General features: G+C 41.8%; 1 pseudogene; it reads left to right on the top strand.

The window, feature by feature from the left end:
* Positions 1–3,738: 3,738 nt before the first annotated feature.
* LOC118535925 (ADP/ATP translocase 2 pseudogene) lies at positions 3,739–4,650 on the top strand (annotated as a pseudogene).
* The last annotated feature ends 14,497 nt before the right edge of the window (positions 4,651–19,147 follow it).

The raw sequence follows: 19,147 nt of genomic DNA, 5'->3' as shown, positions 1-19,147 counted from the left end.
TGACTGGAAGGGAAGTCCTAAACAGCAGGAGGAGACAGGGCTGCCCTGAGAGGCGGGTGCTGACAAGGTAAACACGGAGCATGCCTTCCTCTTGTTGGAGGATGCCGCTCTGCTTACTGGGGACTGGCACATGCTCATCGGGATCTAGGAGAGAGTGGTGGGGTAACCAGAGATGTTGACATGGCTGAAAAAAAATCATGCCCAGGCAATTTCTTGAGAGGGAGAAAATGACCTTAGAGCCTGCAGCTCAGCAACAGCCATAAGACCCAGAAGCAATTTGTACTATTCCCAGCGGCCGCAGTGCATGAGGGCTGCCAAAGCCCTCCCAAGACCCCCGGCTCCTCTTTCCTGCTCTGGACTGACCATTCCCTGGATGGCCAGGTCTGGTGGAGACAAGGAACAGCAAAGAAGGGCAAGTGGAGGGGCCAGATGAAGGATTCCAAATGGCCTAGTGCCCCTGTGCTGACTGCCGGCTCCCAAGCAGCCCTCTACCCTGGGTGTTCTTGTGTGGCTGCCAGCCCTGGGAGGTGTGTATGACTCACAGACATCCTCAAGGTTAGAATTTTAGGGCACTGTGGTTATAAATTAGTACAAGAGGTTTCCTGGCACTGGATGGATCCAGGAGCCCTGGCCCTGTGTCAGCTGCAAGAGAGCTTCTCAGCGAACAGGGGAGGATGTTGGTTGGACGGTGGGGGCAGGATATAAAGGGCCAAGGCTCCCTGGGTCAAGGGCAGAGGCAAAGCTGCCACCAGGCTCACTAATGGGAACCCAGACAGTCTAGGCAGCAGGGGTGGGGCCATGTATAAAAGGGCAAACTGGCATAGCTCCAGAGGATGGAGCTTTAATTAATACCTGCCTAGACCCAAACCACAGCTGGTGGCCATCTGCACCCGCACCTTTTTGTTAAGGGGAGAGGAGTACTGGTTTCCATGCTTATGTCATCTGAAGTCCTGGGTCACATCCTCTAGTGAGCTGGGGGTGGGACCCCGTAGTGGAGGGCTCTCTTAAGACAGGAAAGAGAACACTCTACATGGTCCAGAAGAACTGTTTTGAAAAAGGGAACAGCTCTCTCTTCCCTTTGATGGAAGCAATCCGATTCATTCCGTCCAACAAGTTATATTTTGGTGCCTAGTATGCGCCAGGCCCTGCTTACAAGGCACTGAGGTCCCTCCCTGGCCTCAAAGAGCTTAGACGCAGATGAGTTTACTGATGAAAGTGCAAGTGTTGTGGGCGCCTGGCTGGCTCAGTCCGTAGAGCATGTGACTCTTGATCTCAGGGTCATGAGTTCAAGCCTGATGTTGGGCATAGAGCTTATTTAAAAAAAAAAATAGGGTTCCTTGCTGACTCAGTTAGAAAGAACATGCAACTCTTGATCTCATGGGTTGTGCTTTTGAGCCCCACATTGGTTATAGAGATTACTAAAAAAATAAAATAAACTTTAGGAAGGAAGGAAGGAAGGAAGGAAGGAAGGGGCTCGTCAGAGAAGGTCTCCTCGAGGAGTGTAAATGTTAGCAACCCAAGGAGGGGCTGAGGGCAGAGGACAGTTTTTCTAGCTGAGAAATTTGCACACACAAAGGCCTAGAGGCAAGAGAGAGCCTGGCCTGCCATGGATTCAACACATTCAGCTCTAATGTATGGTTTATTAGCCACACTAGTGCCAAATATGTTTTGGGCATAATTGTACAATCTTGACCTGTCCTAGAGGTTACAAAGACATTAACATGCAATAGTCGTCATTCATTTGGTCACATAGCATTCATGGGGCATCCACAGTGTATCAGGCATAGGATCTCATTGTTAGAAGGCAGCAAACAGCCAGAGAACCCAAGGGATGTTGGGACTGTCAATGCAGAACAGGGTGGAGTTGGAGAGCTGTGGGAAGGACAGGGAATTGAGGGAGACAGTGTTACCTTCTGAAGTGAGTTTTTGGCCTTCCTACCTTGAGAGCATGAAGTGGAAAGCAAAAGCCCTCTGGTACACAACCCCAAGAGTCTGAAGGAAGAGGAAAATCATAGTGCTTCTCCCTTCCTTGCTTCCTACGTTTCACCATTTGTCATGGGCTGGAAGTTCTCCTTCAATATTGTTTCATGTCTTGACCCCATCTCCACTGCCAGCTCAGGGTTCCAGTAATACCTGCCTAGACCAAACCACAGCCTAAAACAGGGGCACTTATTAAAACATGAGGATCAGAAGAGACTGAAAAGTATAACCTTGGCCCTAAAAACAGATTGGTTAGTGTGAGGACTGGCCAGCATTGAGAGGGCGAGTGTTCATATGATGAGATATATGGTGCCTGTGGCATTTAGTGTGTGAGCTACACCGAGGGGACAGGGCATAGGTAACCACTTGGAGGTAAGTGCAGAGAGGAGCAAGGAGAGCAAGTGAAGGTCAGGGTATCTGTTGATGTTATGGAAAAAATACACAATAGATTAATGGAGAGATCGTGGTTTTCTAAGTAATTTACAATAGCAACAAAAACCATACCTAGTGGTAAGACTAACAACAAATATGCAAAAATATATGTGGGTAGATTCCAGCCAATTTATCCAAGATTCAATACAATTCCAAGCAACTTGCCTACAGAGTTCTTAGAACCTAAGAAACTGATTCTAAAATTCATATGGAAAGAAAATTTGCAAGAATAACTAAGGTTACTTAGAAAATGTTATCTTAAATCTACAAAATACTAAAAAGTATTAAAAAACTATAATAATTAAAACAAAGGTGGGAATAGAGGTTAATGTTATGCGTTCCAACAATGTTTAAATGATAAAACTAGCAAAAATGGGAGTTAAAGTGGGGAGTAAAATAAGCATAGTGACAGTCTCATGTGAAATAGCTGGGAACAAAGGACATCATTTATAGTAATGTAAGCTTAAGTATTTTTAGTATAAAAAGGTAAAAACAAAGAAATGTATTACTGATTAAACTGGGTGTTGGAGAAGAGAGGGTCAGCAGGGCAACGATGACACAAGCTAATTAAATTGTTATTCCTAGTAGGGAACCAAAAAGAAAGAACTAAGGGTATTACATAAAGATATGCATGCAGGGGCGCCTGGGTGGCTCAGCTGGTTAAGTAGCTGCCTTAGGCTCAGGTCATGATCCCGGGGTCGTGGGCTCGAGCCCCGCATCGGACTCCCTGCTCAGCGGAGAGCCTACTTCTCCCTCTCCCTCTGCCTGCATCTCTGCCTACTTGTGCTCTATCTCTATCTCTCTGTCAAATAAATAAATAAAATCTTTAAAAAAAAAAAGATATGCATGCAAAGGGAACAAGATATGGAAGCCTTCCTAAACACAAAGAGAACCACCGCAACAAAATGAACAAAGAAAGCAGACCACATAATGAAATGAACATATACACAAATATGCATACACACACATAAGATTCATACAAACATTAAACATAAAGTAATATAAAATAACTGAGATAAAACAGATCTCTCATATCAAAACACGGAAATGGGCTCAAATGACTATTAAAAGCAACACACAACTCTATGCTGTGGCAAGAGTTGTACCCACAACAATGTGAATGATGAAGATTATATATAAAGAGGTGGGCAAAAGTATAGCTGCCACATGTCAGTGGAAATCGTGGACTAGGCAGCTCCAAGGACCCAGTGCTCCACAGAGACATCAGAAAATTAAGCAAAAAATTTTAGAATCAACTTTGTTAACTCTGGAAAGCAAAGATTTACAGGATCCAAGCGAACCTTATATCAAGAAAAAGGTAACCTCATGACAGATGCTGCTGCGTCCTTCGCCAAGGACTTCCTGGCAGGTGGAGTGGCCAAGGCCATCTCCAAGACGGCGGTAGCGCCCATCGAGCGGGTCAAGCTGCTGGTGCAGGTGCAGCATGCCAGCAAGCAAATCACCGCAGATAAGCAATACAAGGGCATTATAGACTGTGTGGTTTGCATCCCCAAGGAGCAGGGAGTCCCGTCCTTCTGGCGCGGTAACCTGGCCAATGTCATCAGATACTTCCCCACCCAGGCTCTCAACTTCTCCTTCAAAGATAAAGACAAGCAGATCTTCCTGGGTGGTGTGGACAAGAGAACCCAGTTTTGGCGCTACTTTGCTGGGAATCTGGCATCAGGTGGTGCCACTGGGGCCACGTCCTTGTGTTTTGTGTATCCTCTTGATTTTGCCCATACCCGGCTAGCAGCCGATGTGGGCAAAGCTGGAGCTGAAAGGGAATTCAGAGGCCTCGGTGATTGCCTGGTTAAGATCTACAAATCTCACGGGATTAAGGGCCTGTACCAAGGCTTTAATGTGTCTGTGCAGGGCATTATCATCTACCGAGCTGCCTACTTTGGTATCTATGACACCGCAAAGGGGATGCTTCCAGATCCCAAGAATACTCACATCTTCATCAGCTGGATGATCGCACAATCCGTCACAGCGGTTGCTGGGTTGATGTCCTACCCATTTGACACTGTTCGCTGCCGAATGATGATGCAGTCAGGGCGCAAAGGAACTGACATCACGTACACAGGCACAGTGGACTGCTGGAGGAAGATCGCTCGTGATGAAGGAGCCAAAGCGTTTTTCAAGGGGGCATGGTCCAGTGTTCTCAGGGCGTGGGTGGTGCTTTTGTGCTGGTCTTGTATGATGAAATCAAGAAGTTACCATAAGTTATTTCCTAGTCCCCCCCCCCCCCGCCGCCCTGTGAACAGGCATGTTGTATTATATAACATATCCTGAGCATTCTTGACAGACTGTTGGCTGTCTATTTATCAATGGCAACTATTCCACTGGTTGAAAACAGGAAGCAATAATATTCATCTGACCAGTTTTCTCTTAAAGCCATTTCCATGATGACGGGACTCAATTATCTTTTTTATTTCAGTCACTCCTGATAAATTTGAAGAAATAAAAAATATCTGAAATAAAAAAAAAGAAAAAGGTAACCTCAAATTGGTAGAAAAGATTTGTGATGTTTTCATTTGCCCTTGTCTCACCCACCTCTGTGGTATATCTATAGGCTTGAAGATTGTACGTCATGTTCCCAGTGTAGGACTCTAGTCCCTGGTTCCAGAAGGACTAAAACAAACCTTACTTGCAAAGAATTGTGTTTGTCTGGTCTAACCTGTCTGAAGGACTGACACAGGTTCTTTGTTTTTGTTTTGCCTAACCTGTAACTTGCTCAGGTTGGAAAAGTGGTGGACATTTCATTGAGGTGGGGCAAATGACTATGGTTGAAGTATACTATACAGGGCCAAAATCTAAAGTGGAAAACCTGGGGAGAGAGTTTCTTTGGGAAATTAAGGGCATTCAAAAGGACCCTTGCATACTGGGAATTTAGAAAGTCACGTACATGACCAGGGCAGAACACATGCCAGAAAAGACCTGAGAAGACTTTAAGCTTTTGTCTCTGGCTGATCTCTTGGTTAACACAAAGAAGAAGTGAAGGCTTAAAGCAGAGATGTAAATGGTCTGGCTAAACATTTAGGAAATGCCCCAACACAGAATATATTGCAAAAACTGGGAGATAATTTTTTTCTTTTATTTGTTCGTTCTCTCCTCTTTCTGCTTTGTTTTGTTTTTCCCTGGGGGTGGGGGTAGGGCTCCTGGCATTCAAAGAAATCTCTGTTAAAACACTAATTGAACGCAAGATAAAGAAACAGACTTCAGACGCCATACATGACTAAGAATACAGACTTTACAAAAATAGCTTAGAAAAGTCACCAAACAGCTACATCCTATGGCAAGCAAGAAATGTTCCCAGAGTAGGACTCTAGTCCCTGGTTCCAGAAGGAGTAGAACAAACCTTACTTGCAAAGAATTTCTCCTCTCCGAGGAGAGCAAAAAAAAATTCTGATTTCCAGAGTTACCACATTATAAAATTCAAAGTGTAGCTTTCAACAAAAAATGATGAAGCATGTAAAGGAACAAGAAAATATATCCCACTCATAGAATTAACAGAAACTCTCCCTGAAAAACAGAAAGAAAAAAGAATAAAAATAAACAAATAGAGCCTAAGAGATGTGGGGTACCATAAAGTATGCCAACATGCACTTAACGGGAATTGCAGGAGAGGAGAGAGAGAGAAAGAAACAGAAAGAATATTTGGATAAATAATGGCTGAAAACTTACCAAATTTGATAAAAGATACAAATCTACACATTCAGGAAGCTCAATGAACTACATGAAGGATACATGCAAAAAGATCCATTACAAGAAACATCATAGTCAAGTTGTCAAAAGGCAAACACAAAGGGGGAATCTTGAGAATGGCAAGAGAAAAGTGACTTGTCACATACAAGGAATACTCAGTGAGTCAATAGCAGATGTATCACCAGAAATTGTGGAGGCCAGAGAAAAGTGCTGAAAGGAAAAAAATGTCAACCGAGACTTCCATATCTGACAAAATTATCCTTCAAAGATGGAGAAATTAAGACATTCCCAGATAAACAAAAGCTATGGGAATATGTTGTTAGCAGAGCTACCCTACAAGAAATGCTAAAGAGAGTCCTTCCGGGCCGAAATGAAAAGACACTAGATAGTAACTCAAAGCCATACAAAGAAATAAAAAACTTCAGGTACCTACATGGGAAAATATAAAAGCTAGTCCTATGTCTTTTTTGTTGTAGTCTCTCTCTTTTTTTTTTTGTTTCCTACAGAATTTAAAAGACAAATGTATAAAACAATACTTACAAATCTATCTTAATGGGCACGCCACATATAAAGATGTCATTTATGGCAACAGAAGAGGGGAGGTTGGAGCTTATAGGAACAGAGTTCTTATATGCTGTTGGACCTAAGTTGGTACCAATTCAAACTAGACTGTTATAAATTTAGGATGTTAATTGTAGCCCCCATGGTAAACACTAAGACAATATTCAAAAATATATACACAAAAAATAAATGAAAAGGGAATCAAAATGGTATGCTACAAAAAAATCTTATACACATAAGAAGTCAGTAATGGAAAAAATTGGAGGGGAAAAAGGTGTAAGACATACAGAAAACAAACAAAAAAATGGTGTAGGTTAGGCCTTCCTTATCAGTAACTACTGTGAATGTAAATAGATTAAGCTCTCTAATTGTTAGAAGGCGAAGAGAGTCGGTAATGTATCCTCCAGACCGAGAAGGCACTTTTACACTGAAAATTGCAGCAAGCCTCTCCATACCACTTGTATGGTTTTGTTCAGGGTGACTGCCTGCCAGGGGAGGTCTGGAGGGCAGACGCTCCAGGCAGTACCACGCAGCCATCCCTGGCCCATTTCCCCCTCCTTCTCTGGACCTTAATCTGCAGCTTTTATGGAGTAAGGGACATGGTGGTGAGGCCCCAGGGTAGTTACCTAAAGGGGCACCCGCTGTGCACCAGCGGGGAGAACACATGGAGGCCAGACATGAAGGCACGTTGGCAGCGCTTGTACACCAATCAAAAGGCAGAGATTGGCAGAATGCTTTAAAACATGTAATCTACTATATGCTATTTACAAAAGACTCACTTTAGATTCAAAGACACAAATTGGTTGAAAGTGAAAGGAAAAAAAAATATTTCAGCAAACGGTAGCCAAAAGAGAGCTGGCTGGCTATATCAGAAATATCTGAAAAATATCAGATAATATCAGAAAAAAAATGGACTTTAAGTCAAAAATTGTTACAAGAAACAAAGATGAGTTTTTTTTTTTTTTAAAAGATTTTGTTTATTTACTTGACAGAGAGAGAGAGAGAGAGCACAAGTAGGCAGAGTGGCAGGCAGAGGAAGAAGCAGGCTCTCCGCTGAGCAGGGAGCCGGACGTGGGGCTTGATCCCAGGACCCCAGGATCATGACCTGAGCTGAAGGCAGCCGCTTAACCAACTGAGCCATCCAGGCGCCCCAAAGATGAGTATTATATACTGATAAGAGGGTCAATTCATAAAGAAAATATCACATTACAAACAGACACACCAAACAAGAGCACCCCAAAATGTATGAAACGAACATTGATAGAATTTATGGGAGAAACAGTCAGTTTTATAATAATAGTTGGAGACTTTGATAACCACTTTCAATAACAGATAGAACATCTAGAAAGAGTAAAGCAGTAAAGGACTGTAACAGTCTATAAACCAACTAGACTTAACAGACACCTGTAGAACACTCCACCCAGCAACAGCAGAATACACATTTTTCTCAAGTGCACAGGGAACATTCACCATAATAGACCATATGTTAAGCCACAAAACACATTTTAATAAATTTAAAAGAGTGAAATTATACAAAGTGTCTTCTCTAACCACAATTGAGTGAAAGTAGAAATCAATAACAGAAAGGAAAGTGAAAAACTAACAAATACTTGGAAATTGAACAACACACTTTGGAACAATCAATGGGTCAAAAAAGCAATCACCAGAGAGTTTAGAAAATACTTGTGATTAATGAAAATGAGAAAACAACACACCAAAACTTATGGGTATTATGAAAGTAGTGCTCACAGGGAAATTTATATCAGTAAATGTCTACATTAAAAGAGAATAAAGATCTCAAATCAATAACCTAACTTGGCATCTTAAGAAACTAGGGAAAGGGGCGCCTGGGTGGCTCAGTCGTTAAGCGTCTGCCTTCGGCACAGGTCATGGTCCCAGGGTCCTGGGATCGAGCCCCGCATCGGGCTCCCGGCTCAGCGGGAAGCCTGCTTCTCTCTCTCCCACTCCCCCTGCTTGTGTTCCCTGTCTCGCTGTGTCTCTCTCTGTCAAATAAATAAATAAAATCTTAAAAAAAAAAAAAAAAGAAACTAGGAAAAGAAGACCAAACTAGGGGCTCCTGGGTGGCTCAGTAGGTTAAGTGGCTGCCTTTGGCCAGGTCATGATCTCATGGGTCCTGGAATTGAGCCTCACATCCAGCTCCTTGCTAGATGGGCAACTTGCTTATGCTCTCTTGCACGTGCTCTCTCTCTCTCTCAAATAAATAAATAAATAAAATATTTTTTAAAAAGTCAATCAACATAATAAACAACATTAATAAAATTACAGAAAAAAAACCCCAACATATGATCATCTCAGTTGACATAGAAAAGGCATTTGACAAAAGCCAACACATTTTCACGATAGAAACACTTGGAAAACTAGGAGTAAGAGGGAACTTCATCAATATCATAAAGGGCATTTATGGAAAATCTACAGTTAACACCATACTCAGTGCTGAAAGTCTGAAAGCTTTTCCTTTAAGATCAGGAACAAGACAAGGATGCCCACTTTCACCACTGTTATCCAACATTGCGCTGGAAGTTCCAGCAACAGTAATTAGGTAAGGAAAAGGAGTACAAGGCGTCTTAACTGGAGAGAAAGTAAAACTATCTCTGTTCACAGAAGATAGGATCCTACATGTAGAAAATCTGAAAGAATCTACAAAAATGACTACTAGAGCTAATAAATATATTCAGCAAAGTTGCAGGATCCAAAATGAACCTGCAAAATCAGTTGTATTTCTGTACACCAGCAATGAACAACCTATAAAGGAAAGTAAGAGAATTCCTCTTATCACAGCATATTAAAGAATAAAATTTAAAGAAGAAATTTAACCAAGAAAGTGAAAGACTTGAATACTGAAAACTACAAAACAGTGTGAAAGAAATTAAATACCTAAATAAATGGAAAGACAATCCATGTTCACAGACTGGAAAACTTAATATTGTTAAGATTGTAGGGGCATCCGGGTGGCTCAGTCAGTTAAGCGTCTGCTTTCGGCTCAGGTCATGATCCCGGAGTCCTGGGATCAAGCCCTGGGTCGGGCTCCCTGCTCAGTGGGGAGTCTGCTTCTGCCTCTCCTCCTTGCTCTTGTTCTCTCTCTCAAATAAATAAACAAAATAAAATAAAAAAAGATTGTAATACTACCCACAAAAATCTCCAGGTTCAGTGCAGTTCTTATAAAAATTCCAATCAGTGTTTTTGCAGATTTGGAAATGCCAATCCTCAAATTTATATGGAATTGTAAGGACCCCAAATAGTCAAAACAGTCTTGAAAAAGAAAAAGAAAATTGGAAAGCTCATTTCCCAGTTTCAAACCATATTGCAAAGCAATGGTAATGACATTCTGGTAGTCGTACAAGGGTATATCTATATATAGATAGATAGATCAGTGGAATAGAATTAAGAATGCAGAAATTAACCCATACACCTATGGCCAGTTGATTTCTACAAGAGAGCCAAGACCACTCACCAGGGAAACAAGAGTCTTTTCAAGTAATGGGGCAGGGACAACTGGATATCACATACAGAAGAGTAAAGTTTGGCCCTGAACTCACAGCTTATATAAAAATCAATTCAAAATGGATCAATGATCTAAGTATAAGAGCTCAAAACCAAAAAAATCTTATAAAAAGGCACAGGAGTAAGTCTTCATGATCTTATCTTGAATTTGGCAATGGATTTTTAGATAATACTAAAAGCACAGGTAACAAAAGAAAAACTAGATAAATTGGACTTTGTCAAAATTAAAAGCTTTGTGCATCAAAGAACATTATCAAGAAAATGAAAAGATAAGCTATAGCATTGGAGAAAATCTTTGCAAATCCTATAAGGGTTTGCTATCCAAAATATATTAAGACCCTTGAAATTCAAAACAAAAAGGTGGACAACCCAATTTAAAAATGAGTAAAGGACTTGAATAGACCCTTCTCCAGAGAAGATATACAAATGGCGGACAAGCACACAAAGATGTTTAGCTTCATTAGTCATTAGGGAAAAGCAAAATCAAAATAATGAGATACCAATTCACAAAAACTAGGATGGATATCATTTAAAAAAAAGGGGGGGGAATAAAGTGTTGGTGAGGATGTGGAGAAACTGGAACTCTTGTACTCAAAAAGTTCAACACAGAATTACCGTATGATGCAGCAGTTCCTCTCCTGGCTATATACTCAAAAACATTGAAAATAGGTACTTAAACCAATAGAGGTACATATATGTTCATAGCAGTGTAAGTCCAGAGATAGGAAAAACCCAAAATAAACACATCGACAAATGAATAGATAAGTAAATTGTGGTATATACATACAATGCAATATTATGCAGCTCTAAAAGGGAATGAAGTACTGGTATATACTACAACAGTAGATAACTTTAAAAACATTATGCTAGGGACGCCTGGGCAACTTTGGCTCAGGTCATGATCCTGGAGTCCTGGGCACCTGCTCAGTGGGGAGTCTGCTTTGACTCTGACCCTCTGACTCTCCCCCGCTGCTCGTGCTCTCTCTCTCTTTCTCTCAAATGAATTTAAAAAACAAAGAACAAAAAAACATTATGCTAAGTGAAAGAAGCCAGGCACAAAAGGTCATGTGTGGTTTTATTTATATAAAATATCCAGAATAAGAAAACCATAGCGACAGAAAACAGATTGATGGTTGTCAGGGGCTGGAGGGAGAAGGAAATGGATGAGTAACTGCTTAATGGCTAAGGGGTTTCTTTTAGGGGTGTTGAAATGGATCTGCTGGGATTTTTTCCAATAGAAAAATTGGTGAAGGGACATAAAAGTGGACCTTAAATATATGAAAAAATACTCAGTCTCTTTCATTATAAGAATTCTAAGCTAAACTTACACTGAGATACTATTTTTCACCTTTCAGATTAACAAAAATTCCAAAGTTTAAAAACACACTGTATTGGGGGGCACCTGGGTGGCACAGTCGGTTGGGTATCCAACTTTTGGTTTTGGCTCAGGTCATGATCTCAGGGTGGTGAGATCAAGCCCAGAGTTGGGCTCCACACTCAGAGCGCAGTCCCCTCGACTTTCTCTCTCTCTCTGCCCGCCCCCATCCCGCACTTGGCGTGCGAGTGCTCTCTCTCTAAAACAAATAAATCAATCTTTAAAACAAAACAAAACAAAAAAACACTGTACTGGTAAGACTGGGTGGGAATGGAAACTCAAATATTACTGGTGAGAGGGCAAAATCCTACAACCTCCATCCTGTTAATACATTCCATTTCTTGGATGTACTTTTAAATGAAAAAAGGTGCAAAATAATGTATGTAGTTTGCTCCATTTTGTGTAAGAAAGAAGGAAGATAAGAATTTGAGTGGTTTTGTTTGTTTCCTTGTCTTTGCATTGAGAAACACTGAATGCACAAACCAAAAGCTAATAAATGTGGAAATACAGCTAACTATAGAGGTGGATTAGGCAGTGGGAGACTTCTTAGGGCAATGTTTAATTGCTGAATCCCTGCACCTCAACAACACTGGTATATGGTAGGTCTTTAATGAATATTGAATGAATGAATGAATGAGTGAATGAATGAATGATGTGATATATGGCCTTCAAGAGTAGAGCTTGGACCAGTGGGTTGGGAAGTAGATGAAGATTCTATCTCAGCATCAGGAAGATCTCTCTATCTCTTCCTTCCTTCCTTCTTTCCTTCCTTCCTTCCTTCCTTCCTTCCTTCCTTCCTTCCTTCCTTTCAAGTAGGCTCTACACCCAACACAAGGCTCAAACTCATGACTCTGAGATCAAGAGCTGAGTGCTCTACCCACTGAGCCAACCAGGAGCCCCAGGAAGATCTTTCTAATAAAACAGTCAGGGAGGAAATAGGCTGCACTGGGAGGTGAAAGAACCCAAGGAATCACTTGGTGTTAGTACATTGGGTCCTAAAGCTGGGTATAAGTAAGAATTTTGGGTGGGGTGTGGGCAGAATTTAAAACCAGATTCCCAAGACTCATAGAATGAATCAGGATCCCTGGAGGTATAGCCCACAAATTTGTTTTTAAAGCTTCTCAAGAAATCCTGGTGTAATCAGACTAGCACCAATCATTCATTTATTTATTCAGGAACTACATACTGAGCCCTTACTACATTCCAGGCTGCTGTGCGAGGTGATGAGGATAGAGCCAGGAATAAGACAGACATTGTTTCAGCTCTAATGAGACTGACAGTCTAGAAGGAGGAGACACAGGCAACAAATAAATGGACAAATAAACCAGACAATTCAGGTAGTAACACATGCTATGACGAAGATGAAATAGGGTGAAGGGATAGAGAGTTTAGCTACAGAATGTAACAGGTGGTTGGTACTTCAGCTGGAAACTATGAAGAAGGAGCTATAGTCATGTGACGATGTGAACAAAGTGCTCTAGACAGAGGGAGCAGAGCGCAAAGGCTCTGTGGCCACCAGAGAGGACACTGATTAATCAGATCTAAGAGGTGGGCAGGGAGCAGGTCAGCAAGGGCCTGTAGACCAGGGGAGGGAGCTGGATTTTTATTTTAGGAGTGATGTGAAGTCTTGGAGCTTGGGAACCATGTCAGGGGGATTCAAACAGTCCAGGATTTGGAACCAAGACCCAGGTCAGCTAATTTCAGTTCCCATCCTCCTCCATTGGTACAGGTATGTGTCTTTCTCCAGAGGGCCAAGATTCTTAAAATTTTATATCCCCAACAGTGCCCAAGGGTGTCTTAAACACAGTGAGTGGTCAATGGTTGCTGAATAAGATGATAAATTCAGATATTCTGAAAAATCAGTAAATAAAATCAAAAGAAGGCATCTTGTCCAGATTTCCACACAATCTCTAATGGATTTCTTGAATGCCGTTAGTAGGAGCTCACTACCCCAGTAATTTACCACTTTCTAGTGAAATTGCTAGTTTGAAAGATATATCTAATTTAAATACATGCAAATAATTATCTTTAATCCAATAAAATTAGGCCAAATTAGTGAATATATGCAACACTTTTGAAAAGTTGGCTTGCAATTTTAAAAAACTTGTGTAATTTATTTTATTTTTTAAATATTTTATTTATTTATTTGAGAGAGAGAGAGAGAGAGCACAGGAGCGGGGGAGAGGGGCAGAGGGAGAGGGAGAAGCAGACTCCCTACTGAGCAGGGAGCTCCATCCGAGGACCCCTATATCATGACCTGAGCTGAAGGCAGATGCTTAACAGCTTGAGCCACCCAGGCACCCCAAAACTTGTGTAATTTAATGAACGTCTACTTGTCTGTAATACTCTTAAGTATTACCTTAAAGGCAAATGGACATTTTAAATACTAATTCCAAAGCATGCCATTTTTAAGGGTCCCTAACCTATACAATGTGTATGATAAACCATTTAAATGTTCATTAGTAACATGGCCATCTAACATTTTCAAACTTAGAACTAATTGCTGAAAACCACTGAAACAAGCATTTGTTGGACCAAGGTCATGAATGTTCAAAAGTACACAGGAATTGGCAAACTTGTAGGGTCAGTCCTAGATTGGGCACCACCTAGCTGTGGACAGGCTTCTTCACCTGTCTGGGTCCCCGTTTCTTCATATGTAAAATCATCAGTAGGGCTTTTTAGTGATAAAAAATCTATGCAGTATATTGCCTAAGACAAAATGGAAAAAAGTAAAGCCCTTGAAACAAGGGTTGTTCATCATTCATGAACATAGAAAGAAATTTCACCGGTGGTATTGGAAGTTGGGGAGAACGGCAACTTTCCAAAGCAGCCAGGACAGAATGGTTTACAGGTGAAAAATTAAGCCCAAGGCGAGCCACCTCTGGAGGAGAATGGGTGTCAAAGATCAACAGTTGGGTACGAGTGTTATTTGCATTTTTGGGCAAACATCTGATGTGGCTTTGGTGTGAGCAAGCATCCTCCCTCCAAAATAGCTTCAGTGGAAAGCTTTAATAATTCATTACATTCCTGGTAAGTGTGTTGAAATCTGATTTTTTGATAAAAATATACCCAGAAATCATAATGCATGAGGAAACATTGATTAGTCACAAAACCAAATATGAGTCTTACAGTAATCATTGATGAAGAAATATTTCTAGCTCACAAACACAATGATGAAACCAGCAGCTATCCAGTCTGTTCCCAGATTTTCTTATACTTGAGCATGACTGCTAATTCTGTATAAATATAAGTAGAAAAATAGCTTTTGGGACTCTTAAATCAAAGCCTATTTTCTGCCACTACCCACCTACAACCATCTGCTAGACTACGGATTAAAGAAGATGACAGCAACCCTCTAAGGATGCTTCACAAAGAAAACCAGTTTCAGAAGCCACAGGTCAAGCATATTAAGCATAATTAAACTATTTTAGACTTCAAGTCTGTTTGGCTAATAAGTCCAAGAGAAATGAAATTATATTTAGTGAACACCATGTTTCGGTTTAAAATAACCATAAAAAGAATAAAAAGAAGGAAATCTCTTGATTCTTGTTTGATGGCACTAATTGTTATTCATTCACTTATTTGTTCAACAAATATTTCAACAAATATCATGTACCAGGCTCTGTGCCAAGTGCAGGAGATAAAACAGAGAGCAAATCCCTGTCATCATGAGGCTCATGAGGCAGATGAAGGGACTAGTAAGAAGACAAATAATATAATTAAAAGTATTTCCGTTGTATCATTCATAGATAAGAAACTGGGACGGAGAACACCAGAGGATGGCCGAAGAGCATCTCTCTGAGGAGGGGACCCTCCAAGCCCAAAAGATGAGAAGAAGCTAATAGTCAGAGAGAAGTATTCTAGACAGGAGTGTCCATGTGCAAAGGCACTGAGGCAGGAAATCATTTGTTAAAGTCAGGATTGGATCTACCAGTGGGGGCTTGAGTGTGGTGCAGCAAAAAAGTAATTATGAGATGAGTTTGGAGAAGAAGGCAGAACAAGACACAGAAGATCTTAGAATCATGGTAAGTATTTGGATTTTGACTGTGTAGAGAGCAAAATGGAGGCTCTCATGTCAAGCAGTCTCTCATGTCAGCCTGGGTCAAGCAATGACGCAAGCAGTTCAGGTACCGCAGCTAGGAGATACCGCGGGACCAACGTCAGCTGACTCCCCAGAACTGATGACGAGGAGAACCAGAGGGGGTCTGCAGACACCCAAAACTGATGAATCCCTTAATACAAAGGGAAGGATTTTGGCAGCAAACTGTCACTCTTCAGACCTGACCCAGTGTCTGACCACTTAAAAAAAGGCAACCACCGCGGAAGGCTCTGTCCGATGGATCTCCCAACAGAACCGAGATCCTTCCCTGCTGGAACATCAGAAGCAGTGAGTGCTGAGAGCGGACCTGGACCAGACCGAGGCCTTACCTCAACTGCGCGCCCCCAGACTGATTTCGCGTTTGGTTCATTCATTGCCCGCAAGCTTCTGTTGTCTTGTTCGTTGTGTGGCTTGTCCTCTGTCCTGCTCTGTGTGCTGTGGAAGAAGCCAAGTTTAATCCCATGGTGAACTGTCATTGAGTTTGGAATCCTGAACCCGCTTTATCATTGTGATTTATCTTTGCTTTATGATTGGATAAAGCTGACATTGTGGAAAGACACAACTCCTGCGTGTGCCTTCATAGTGTGCTCCTGACAAACTGTAATGGAAGCAATGGGGAGCTTTTAGAAGACACCTGAGATCATATGATTTTTAAAGGATCATATTTGCTGCGAGTGAACTGATTGGAAATGAGCAAGAATCGAAGTGGGGAGAAGGGTCATAAGGCTGCTGCAGCGCAGGAGATGGTGGTGCTCTGGACAAGGTAGTGGCAATCTTAACAAGGAGAAAAATGGATGGACGCCATGTGTATTGGGGAGCTCATGTCAAAAGACTTGTGGATGGATTCGAACAGGGGTGGGAGGAGGAAAGGGAGGAATCGAAATGGTTAGGTGCGTGGAGGTGCCATGGCTGAGAGGGTGGAGCCTGGGGGGTGTGGAGGTGACCTGCAGAGGTGGTGGTAGCTGATGTGGGAGTACACAGGCAAGACATGTTTGGGCATGTCTGTGAGACTTGCGAGTGCTGGTGTCAACAAAGCCTTGGATGTAGAAGAGTGGAATTCGCAGAGCAGAGTTCTGTGCTAAAGATTAACATTTTAAAGTCACTGGGATAAAAATGGTATTCAAATCATGGCAGAAAGGAGTACAGAGAAGCAAAGAAGTCCTGGGAAAGAGAAGCTCCAGTGCTGTGTAAATGTTATGCAAGCAAAATTCTCCTGAACAGCTTCTTGAAGACAGTAACTTTGTTCTTGTAGTCAAATACCTGAATAGTAGTATACAGTTGGAAAGGGGATACTGACAGCCGCGGTCTAGAAAGCCTGAAGACCTCTAACACTGGAGTGAATGAGCATTTGAAAAGAGGTTATTAGATCATCATGGGGGAATAATTGTCTTTGAGCACAGTGACGTTCTGGAGGTGATTAGATTAGAACTTAGATTGCTTGGAAGGGGAAACTGTGAGGCATATTTACGAATTGCTGTAGAGAATCTAAATAACCACAATTTTAATTCATGAACTAAACATGAATTATTTTTTTAAAGCATACAATCTCGAAACCTTAGAAGAGTGGGGGAATGGCATTTGTTACAAGGAATGCTTCATATTCAGCAGTATTTCTAGTGGCCATGGAGCTTGCTCAGTGAGAGGCATTCTTTGTATTAGGGACTAGGGAAATTATTAACCCCCGCCTCTTATTTGACAGCTAAGGAAATCCCTTCTGAGCTTTTTAGTAAACTTACTTGTCCATGGTTAAACTAGTAAACAGAAAGATTAGACCAGTCATCCCTAACTTCACCTCTAACCAACAGACACCATCTGTTGAACTTACAAACAAAAAAACCAGTCAACTAATCGATCACATGAACAGACAAAAGAACTAAAACAAAAAATACTGGTATCCCGACCCACATTTGGAGATCTTGATTCAACCAGCCTGGGATGAGACCCCACACATATGTACTTCTCAAAGCTCTCTGAGGTGCTTGTGATGGCTAGATGTGCTGGAGGGGACTTGAACTCAGGCTTTCTCATCGTGTCATTACTTGACTTTTTATCCCCCTGCTAAACTCTCACCACCTCTATTTCCTTACCAACCACACCTCTCACATCTACCCTCTTGTACTCTATCTCTGCATGGTTCTTCCAAAGGAAATTAGACGCCCTTGGCTCACGGTTCCTCCTCCCTGATGGCTACCCCGTCTCTTCTGCCCCTCCCCACTCCTCTGCCACATGGGTGCTGAGGTTCGGCTGTTCACTCTTCTGCTATTCCTCCTCCTTTTCTACCTGATCTCATCCCCTCCAGTTCCCACAAGGCTTTCATGCCAATGATGGCCAGGCTTATGGCCAGACTGAACCTGACCTCCTGCCTAACACCCAGGACTGTGGAATTTATGATTTATAAAATAGCAAAATGTTTGCACTACAGAGTACCTTAAATGTTTATCTATTAAAAATATGTTGTTCTTTTGAAGTTAATCCAAAATACTGAGGTGGGGGAAGGCAGGGCGAGCAGTCAGTGGACCAGAGCTAATCCAATTACACAGATGTGACAGTTACACCTACGGGTGGCCCTGTAATTCTCATCTCCTAGTATCTATGTCTTTGTGTAACTCCCTCCCCTTGAGTGGGAGTGAGATCTGTGACTTGCTTCGAACAGAGTAGAGCAAATGAAAGGATTTTACAAATGTGATTAAGGTTAGCTAAGTTAAAGCTGACCAGGCTGCATGGGCCTGAGCTAATCAGATGAGCCTGTCAAGAAGGCCTAGGCTTCTCCGAAGCAGAGGCTTCACATAGCAGAAACACTCTTCCATTGCTACCTTCGAAGAAGCAAATTGCTAAGAGTGCTATAGCCACAAGGAAGTGAAATGTCTACAACCTGAGGGAGCTTAGAAGTGAACCCTCCCCTACTTGAGCCTCCAGATGTGAACACAGAACAACTGCCACCTTGATTTCTAGCTTGGTGCTAGACCCTTAACCCACATATATGGTTTGTTTATAATAGTTTATTCCTCAGCAGATTGCACAGACACCATGTTGAAAGCAGAGATCCTGCATCTTGGTTACCCCTGATTTGGGCTCATGTGGTCACTGACCAAAAGCTACTTACGGCAGTGAGAAGAGCACATGAGACAGGCATCAGTAAGACAGAACTGTATGTGCCCATGACCTCCAGTGGCGCTGGCACTGGGCAGAAGAAGAACACAGGGTTCTTCTATACACTGATGGTGAAAAGTTTTCAACATGGGCAAATGGAAAATGTGATTGCTATAGAATATGCTGTTGACCAAATCAATAGTTTGTATACTGAAGGCGGAATAATTTTCTTTTTGTGATTGGAGTCAACCTAATTTTGTTCTAGCGATAAAGGTAATTGCAGAATCATAGGCTTTCCTGAGGATAATGTTCACTCTGAAGAGGGTCAATGTTCACAGATACTTTGTCGTCTTAACTTACAATAGTATTCTAATCAATTAGCC

This window comes from Halichoerus grypus, chromosome 4, assembly GCF_964656455.1.
Source record: "Halichoerus grypus chromosome 4, mHalGry1.hap1.1, whole genome shotgun sequence".
NCBI lineage: Eukaryota > Metazoa > Chordata > Mammalia > Carnivora > Phocidae > Halichoerus > Halichoerus grypus.
The sequence above is the reverse complement of the archived record's forward strand: the minus strand, read 5'-3'. Positions and strand labels throughout refer to the sequence as shown.